Below are 7,697 nucleotides of genomic sequence, written 5' to 3' on the forward strand. Positions count from 1 at the left end.
AAAAAAAAAAAAAAAAAAAAGAATCAGAGGCCTGGGGCACTTCCAGCCGACAACAGGTCATCCTCCTCCCAGCGCCAGCACAGGTCGGTAAGAGGGAGGGTGAGCCACCATGTGGGAAGCTCTCCCGCTCTCACATCTTCCAACTCTTCCCTTGACCAGGCCCAGCACTGGGTGGCAGGGGCCGTGGTCACTTGTGGGGCACAGCCAGCCCATTGGATTAAAGCCTTGATTTTCCCAGAGCCTATTTTTTTTTTTAGATTCTTGGCTGAAATCATTGTGTTTTTAAAACTGGAAGAGACTTCAGGGATCACGGAGTCCAGCTTCTTCATTTTATGGTAGGAAAATTGAAGAGCAGCAAGGAAGCGCCTGGCTTCAGGCCACTTGGCTAATAAAGTGGTGTCATGGTTAAATGCACAAGTTCTGAAGGCAGGGAGCCCTGAGATGAATCTTGGCTCTACTTTTGATCAGTGTGGTCTTGAGCAAGGGGTTCTCTTCTTCCGGGATTTAGCTTCTTCATTTGTGTGATGGGAGAGGATTATGAACGGCAGAAGGTAGTAGCAAGGATTACACAAGAAAGCTTGCCCTGGAAGTGGAGGTAACTACTGTTGTTATTGTCACTGTGGTATTTCTAACTTGAAGCAAAACCTCCTGACTCCCCAAGGCCAGGGCTGTTTCCTACCGGGTTGGTGGTGTTGTCACCATCAGGATTTCAGCTGTCTACAGCTTGAATCTGCCCATGTCATTATCACCCTAGGTAAGACTGGAGGATGAATAAGAACCCACAAGCCAATTCTTTAATTCTGGGCTATAGCCAACTGGTTGTCCAAGGCTGAGAAGGGGTTAAGATGCCCCCAAAGCTTGCCGGGAAGGCAGCTGCCTCAGCGGGCACTCCGCCTGGACAGGAATATAAGCGCTCTTGGTGTTGCCCAGGCAGAGAGGGCAGTGTGGAGGGAAGTTGCTAGAAAAAGGCAGGGGACATAATCCATACTGGCCTCTTTCCCGGGCACATCACAGTGGGAGGATTATTTATGATTCTGACCCAATGGGGATCCCTCTGCTTGGGGAGGCTGCCAACCTACACCCTTCCGAATGACAGTGTCCTCCCACAGGGACAGAGGGGAACAAGTGGCATTTATGGAACTGCACAGAGAAAAGAGTGTGGGCTTTGGAGGCAATGTACCAGAACTCACATCCCAGCCCAGACACTTCCTGTGTGTCCTTAAGCAAGTTGATTAACCTGTCTGGGCCTCAGTTTCCTCATCTGCAAAAATGTGTGGGCTGACACGTATTGTACAATGTTGCTATGCAGATTGACTGTGCTAGCTGAGGCAGTGTGTGCTGCCTGGAGGAAAGTAGTGCCCACTAAGGGGTAGCTGGCATTACCTTTCTCTGGGCTGAGTCCAAGGAGGGGAGCTGGGCTTGCTAGCTGCCCTGTTTTGCTGAAGTGGCAGAATATCATCAGCAGCAGTTTGGGCAATACTGACCCTTGATAAATATAGGTGAATAAAATATCTAATAAAAACTGGACCCACCACTCTGCAGGACCCAGGCTCTGCTTTCAGGAGCTTGTGCCCTAGGGCAGCTAATAATATGGCAGGAGATGTTCAGACCAATAGTTCATAGCTATGTTTTGTAAAACTTCATGCACAAGGCAGGTGTTTGGACAGACCAGAAAGGTCAAGAAAGTCCCCACCTGTTTTCCAGTATGTTAGCTGGGGGACGTGAGGACTTGCATCCCCAAAGGAACTGTCTCTACTAGCTCCCTGTCTCTTCTGCCTTCTGATAGTGGATTCTCCTGGGAGTCCCCAAAGACCTCTCCTTTGTCATGGAGTGGCTGTTTCGGGAGAGTGATTAGGATGACACAGTGCCTAGCAGTGTGCTCTTTGGAGATAGGTGCTGTACTCACCTGTGGGCCTGCCCAGGCACCTCCTGGCCAAGGTTGGCTTCTTCAGCTATCTGGCCTTTGCTTACTTCAAGAATCTCCTCTGAGCATTTCCATGGATAATGTTTCTCAGAGATGCTATTAAAAATAATTTTTAAAAAGGCAAAAAGTCAGGCCTGGTGCAGTGGCTCATGCCTACAATCCTAGCACTCTGGGAGGCCGAGGTGAGTGGATTGTCTGAGCTCACCAGTTCGAGACAAGCCTAAGACAGAGTGAGACCTCATCTCTAAAAATAGCCAAGGCTTGGTGCCTGTAGCACAGTGGTTACAGCGCTAGCCACATACACCAAGGGTGGTGGGTTTGAACCCGGCCCGGACCAGCTAAACAACTGAAAAAAAAAAAGCTGGGCATTGTGGCAGCTGCCTAAAGTCCCAGCTACTTGGGAGGCTGAGGCAAGACAATATCTTAAGCCCAAGAGCTTGAGGTTGCGGTAAGCTAAGACATCATGGCACTCTACCAAGGGGGACAAAGTGAGATTGTCTCAAAAAAAAAGCAAAGAAGTCTCTCCATTTTCCTGGGACTGATTTCTCAGGTCCTTGGTGTCTTGTCCAGAAGCAGGAGAGCCTGTTGCTAACAACATTTGGCCTGGGATTTGGAGATAAGTCCTCGCTAGCCTTTGGGTGCTAATTATCTGTGAATCCTGGGGCAAGTGACCTACTGCTTCTGGATGATCCTGAGGACCCTTCCAGGGCAACCATCTGTGTGTTCACTGTTGATCCGGGGGTTGGCACAGGGCCTGAGCATAGCAGATGCTCAGCAAAGGTTTGTTGAATGAATGCATGTACCCTGCCAGGCAGTGGTTGATTTGGCCACTTCACTGCAAGTAGACAGGGGACATCCTTTCAACTCCCCAGTCTCTCATTTATTGGCTGTGAATTGGGTGCTAGACATAACAGACAGAAAAGGGGAGAATGGTTGGTTTGAACTCTGCTGGCTTACGTATTTCTCCTGGTCCCATTCCTCCTGAGGGCAGATCGGGTTTATGGGGCCAAGTTGGGAGAATGGTTGATTCCAGGGTATCTCATTTTGTGATCTTGCCTCCTCACAGATTTGCCCAAGGGCTGGGAGATGGATTCCACTCAGGAAGGAGCTGTGTATTTCATCAAGTGAGTAAGATGGAATTTCCTCTCTGATGTCACAACTGGTCCTGCTTTCTTCCTTATCACTCGTGCCTCTTGTGCCTGCGCAGGAGAGGCGATCGTTAAAGCGTCTGGTTTTCATGGAGAGCATTGCTGTGTCTATGAATGGCCAGGAGGTGCCAAGGCTTCTGAGAGTGTCAGATAAAGACAGGAGTGTGTGTCTGTGTGCATGTCTATGTTGGCCTGGGCAACATCCAGTGTCATGGGATGTTTTTGGGTGGGGTGGGTGCAGTGTTGGGCTGGGCTGTACAGGTGGGAAGGAGATGGCTTAACAAAGCCAAAGAAGGAGGGTACTCTAGACACATAGGACAAAGATTCAGGGGAAGGAGACAGAGCTGTGCGGTTCCATGAGAGGCAGGATGTGGAGCCAGAGGAAAGGGAAGGTATGAGGACATCAGCCCAGTGGTGGCCAGGCCAGCTCTACTCTGGCTCTCATGGAGGAACAAATGTGTTCCTCTAAGGAGTTGGTTGGGCACCTCTGTGGGCTTGGGGAGCCCTTACTTTCCATTAGGGTTAAAGGTATGCCTTGGGAAGTTGCCCTGGATTTAACCTTGGAAGCAGAAGACACTGCTGTTTGGGCTGGGGTTGGGGGGGTCCATAGCTACCCAACTGGACTCACTTTCCTCTGCCTTGGCCATCTCCCAGATGGGCTGGGTCCTGGCTTTGTTCCCATGGGTGAGGTTCCTGTGCACTTGGCGTGTTCAGACCTGTGGGCCTTCCCGTCTGGTCTGGCCTCAGATTCTGCAGGGATGGTGGAGCACTACTGCCCAGCTACCTGGAGCCCTGGGACCTCCAGAGAGTCCCAGTCCAGCTGGGAAGGAAGATCCTCATCTCATCCCCTTTCCCTCCCTCTCTGTTCTGAAATATTCCTCCTGTGTACCAAAAGTGGTCATCTTTCTATCCTCTGCCTCAAGATCTGCCAGCATTTATATCAGCTTGGTTGTTAACAATATTCTTAAAGCAAAACAAATTTACTTTTTTTTTTTTTTAACAAATTATCTGTTTTAGAAATTATTCTGATAAACTCTTACAGCCTGAGTTTATAGCCTAAACTTGAATGGAAATCCTTTTTTTTTTTTTTTAGAGACAGAGTCTTACTTTGTCGTCCTCGATAGGGTGCCGTTGTGTCACAGCTCACAGCAACCTCCAGCTCTTGGGCTTAGACAGTTCTCTTTCCTTAGCCTCCTGAGTAGCTGGAACTACAGGCGTCCACCACAACACCCAGCTATTTTTTTGTCGCAGTTTGGCCAGGGCTGGGTTTGAACCTGCCACCCTTGGTATATGGGGCTGGCACCCTATTCACTGAGCCACAGGCGCCAGCCTGGAAATCCTTCTTGTATCAGTTAAGAATTTCTTCTTTTCTTCTTTTACAGAAACCATCTTAATATTCCATTATGTACATGGTTTTGGAGATGGTTTACTAAGCACTTTCACATGTATCACTCCATCTCATCAGTCACTAAAAATTTTCTTGTCTGGGCGGTGCCTGTGGCTCATAGGAGTAGGGCGCCAGTCCCATATGCTGGAGGTGGCAGGTTCAAATCTAGCCCCGGTCAAAAAAAATTTTTTTTTTCTTGTCTGCCTCTCTGATTTCTTGTTCTACACCTGTCCAGCTTCTTTCTTTCTTTCTTCCCTTCCTTTCTCTTCCCTTTCCTTCCCATTTTTTGAGACAGATTCTGAAGCTATCGCCCTGCGTAGAGAGCGGTGGTATCATAGCTCACAGCAACTTCCAACTCTTGGGCATGATCCTCTTCTTGCCTCAGTTTTTCTATTTTTAGTAGAGACAGACTCTCAAACTCATAAGTTCAAGCAGTCCACCCATCTCAGCCTCCCAGAGTGCTAAGATTATAGGTGTGAGCTACCGCCTCCCTCCGCCCCCCGACTTTCATCTTTCCTTTCCCTCACCATGTCAAACTCATCAGCACCGCAGGACCTTTGCACTTGCTGTTCCTTCTGTCTGGGGGTGCTTTTGTCCCATTTCCATACCTCTGGCTCCTACTTATCATTTAGTTCAAGTGTCACATCCTCATGGGAGGCCTTGTCTGACTACTCCATCGAAAGTCCCCCCCCCACCAGTCATTTTATTTTTGAGATAGGGTCTCCTCTGTTGTTCAAGGTAAACTGTAGTGGCATTATCATAGCTTACTGCAACCTCAAACTCCTGGGCTCCAGCAATCCTCCTGCCTCAGCCTCCCAAGTAGTGATACTACAGATATGTGCCACCACGCCCTGCTGATTATTTTTTGAGAGATGGGGTCTTACTATGTTGCTCAGGCCTTAAGTAATCCTCTTGACTTCGGCCTCTCAAGGTGCTAGGATTATGGACATGAGCCACCAGGCCTGGCCCTCAGTCACTCTTACTTTCATAGCATCCACCGCTACCTGAGATTTTGTTGTTTATACAGGGTGTCCTTAAAGTTCATGTGCGATTTAAAACAGCCGACTATTTTAAATTGCACATTACCTTATGGACACCCTGTATATGTGGTATTTCTTTACTTATGTACTGCTGGTGGTCCCCCATGGCCATGTAATCCCCAGGAGCAGATTCTGGCTATTCTGTTTTCTACTCTGTCCCAGAACCTTTCTTGTACATGATGAGAATCAAGTATTCACCAAAATGAATGAATGAATGAGTGAGTGAAAAACATTGGGAGAAAAACAACAGATGCATAATTAGTTCCTGCTTCAGCTCCCGGCCCAGAGCTTTCTTTTGAGCTCCCTCAATTCTGTGCGTCCGGACTATCTCACCACCTTCTCTACACTTGTTCCATCTTTGTTAGAGTTACCACCAAAGCAGAAGCTCACAGATGTCCTTAATCCTTCCCTTTCTCTCCCCTCCTCTGCAGGTCCTGTCAGTGTTCCCCCTAAATATCTCTCAGCCCACCCACTTCACATCATTTCCACAGCCAGGGCCTGACTTCATGCCCCCAGGGACTCTCACCTGGATCATTCTAAAGGATCCCAAGCAATCTTCTTGCCTCCAGGCCACAATGCTGCAAGAGTATTTTTTTCTAGAATACTAATTTGGTCTTATCATTCCCCATTAAAAACCTTCCATGTAGGCTCAGCGCCTGTGGCTCAAGTGGCTAAGGCACGAGCCACATACACCTAAAGTGTTGGGTTCGAATCCAGCCCGGGCCGCCAAACAACAATGACGGCTGCAACCAAAAGATAGCCAGGCGTTGTGGCAGGCGCCTGTGGTCCCAGCTACTTGGGAGGCTGAGGCAGGAGACTCGCTTGAGCCCAGGAGTTGGAGGTTGCTGTGAGCGGTGATGCCATGGCACTCTACCCAGAGGGACAGCTTGAGGCTCTGTCAAAAAAAAAAAAGGAAGAAAGAAAGAAAGAAACCTTCCATGTATTCCATCACTTAAAGGATAAAAATCTAACTTCCTTATTCAGGCATTTAAAGGGCTTTGTAATCTGGCCTCTTCCACTGCCTTCCTTCCTAGTCTCACCCCCGCAGTCCCCACTTGCCCTGTCACCCTCTTCTCTAACCACACCACTGTGTTTCCCTCAGCACATGCCTGCCTTCTGTGCCTTTGGGAGTGCTAATCACTCCCCCAACTTGGCTTATGTCCATCTGTGAACCTTGTCCGTCCTTCAGGATTCTCCCATGACATCACTTCTTCAGGGAAGCCCACCTGGATTATAAGTTTTTTAGACTCGTGCCATTTCCCCCTTAGATCAGTAATTCTCCAACTTGAACATGTATCAAAATCACTGGAAGGTTTATTGAAGCACAGATTTCTAGACCCTACCCCATAGGGTTTCTGATTTGAGAGTCTAGATTTTGTTATGCTAATACTGTTGGACTGGGGACCACACTTTGAAAACTCAAGGGCAGAGGCAACACAGGATGCCACACAGTCTAGAAACACAGACAATCTCATTTCATTGTGTATCAGTCACGTATTATGCATCCGCATGTGCTCCCAGACTTGGTGCCACTCACTCTGTATGTCAGTAACAGCAGCGGCCACGCTAAGAGCTAAGTGCTTACTATGTTATCTCATTAACTCCTCAGAGCACCTCTATGAGGAAGTACTATCATCCCTAACTGTTTTAGCAAATAATGAGAAACTGAGATTTAGCAAATAACTTATTCAATGGCATTAAGCTCGTGGAAAGCATGGCTGGGGGGCCGCCTGTGTCTGGCTGATTCCACAGGCCATGTACTTAGCACAGTGGCATGGCCACCTCCTGATATCCTTGCTGCCTTGCTGGGACAAGGGGAGGTGCTCAATGAATTCTTACTGAATGAGTGAGTGGGTGAATGAATGACTTCGGCCCACTCTCCTTACTTTCTTTTTTTTTTGAGACAGAGTCTCACTATGTCACCCTCGGTAGAGTGCCCTGGCGTCACAGTCTATAGCAACCTCAAACTCTTGGGCATAAGCAATTTCCTTGCCTCAGTCTCCCAAGTAGCTGTGACTACTGGCGCCTGCCACAATGCCCGGCTATTTTTTGTTGCAGTTGTCATTATTGTTTTAGCTGACCCAGGCTGGGTTCCAACCCACCACCCTGGGTGTATGTGGCTGGGACCATAACCACTGTGCTACAGGCTCTGAGCCCACTTTCACAGTTCCCTATGTGATTAATTCCTGTGAAGGTTT

At 48.4% G+C, this 7,697-nt stretch overlaps 1 long non-coding RNA gene across 1 annotated transcript in view; it reads left to right on the forward strand.

Moving 5' to 3' along the window:
- Positions 1–3,062, forward strand: part of LOC111726157 — a 10,894-nt gene extending 7,832 nt beyond the window's left edge. The window contains exon 3 of the long non-coding RNA XR_002774005.1: positions 2,991–3,062. This is a non-coding gene — a long non-coding RNA (uncharacterized LOC111726157). The remainder of the gene's footprint in view (positions 1–2,990) is intronic.
- The last annotated feature ends 4,635 nt before the right edge of the window (positions 3,063–7,697 follow it).

The sequence above is a fragment of the Otolemur garnettii genome, unplaced genomic scaffold (assembly GCF_000181295.1).
Source record: "Otolemur garnettii isolate 467f Iridium unplaced genomic scaffold, OtoGar3 scaffold00055, whole genome shotgun sequence".
Taxonomy (NCBI): Eukaryota; Metazoa; Chordata; class Mammalia; order Primates; family Galagidae; genus Otolemur; species Otolemur garnettii.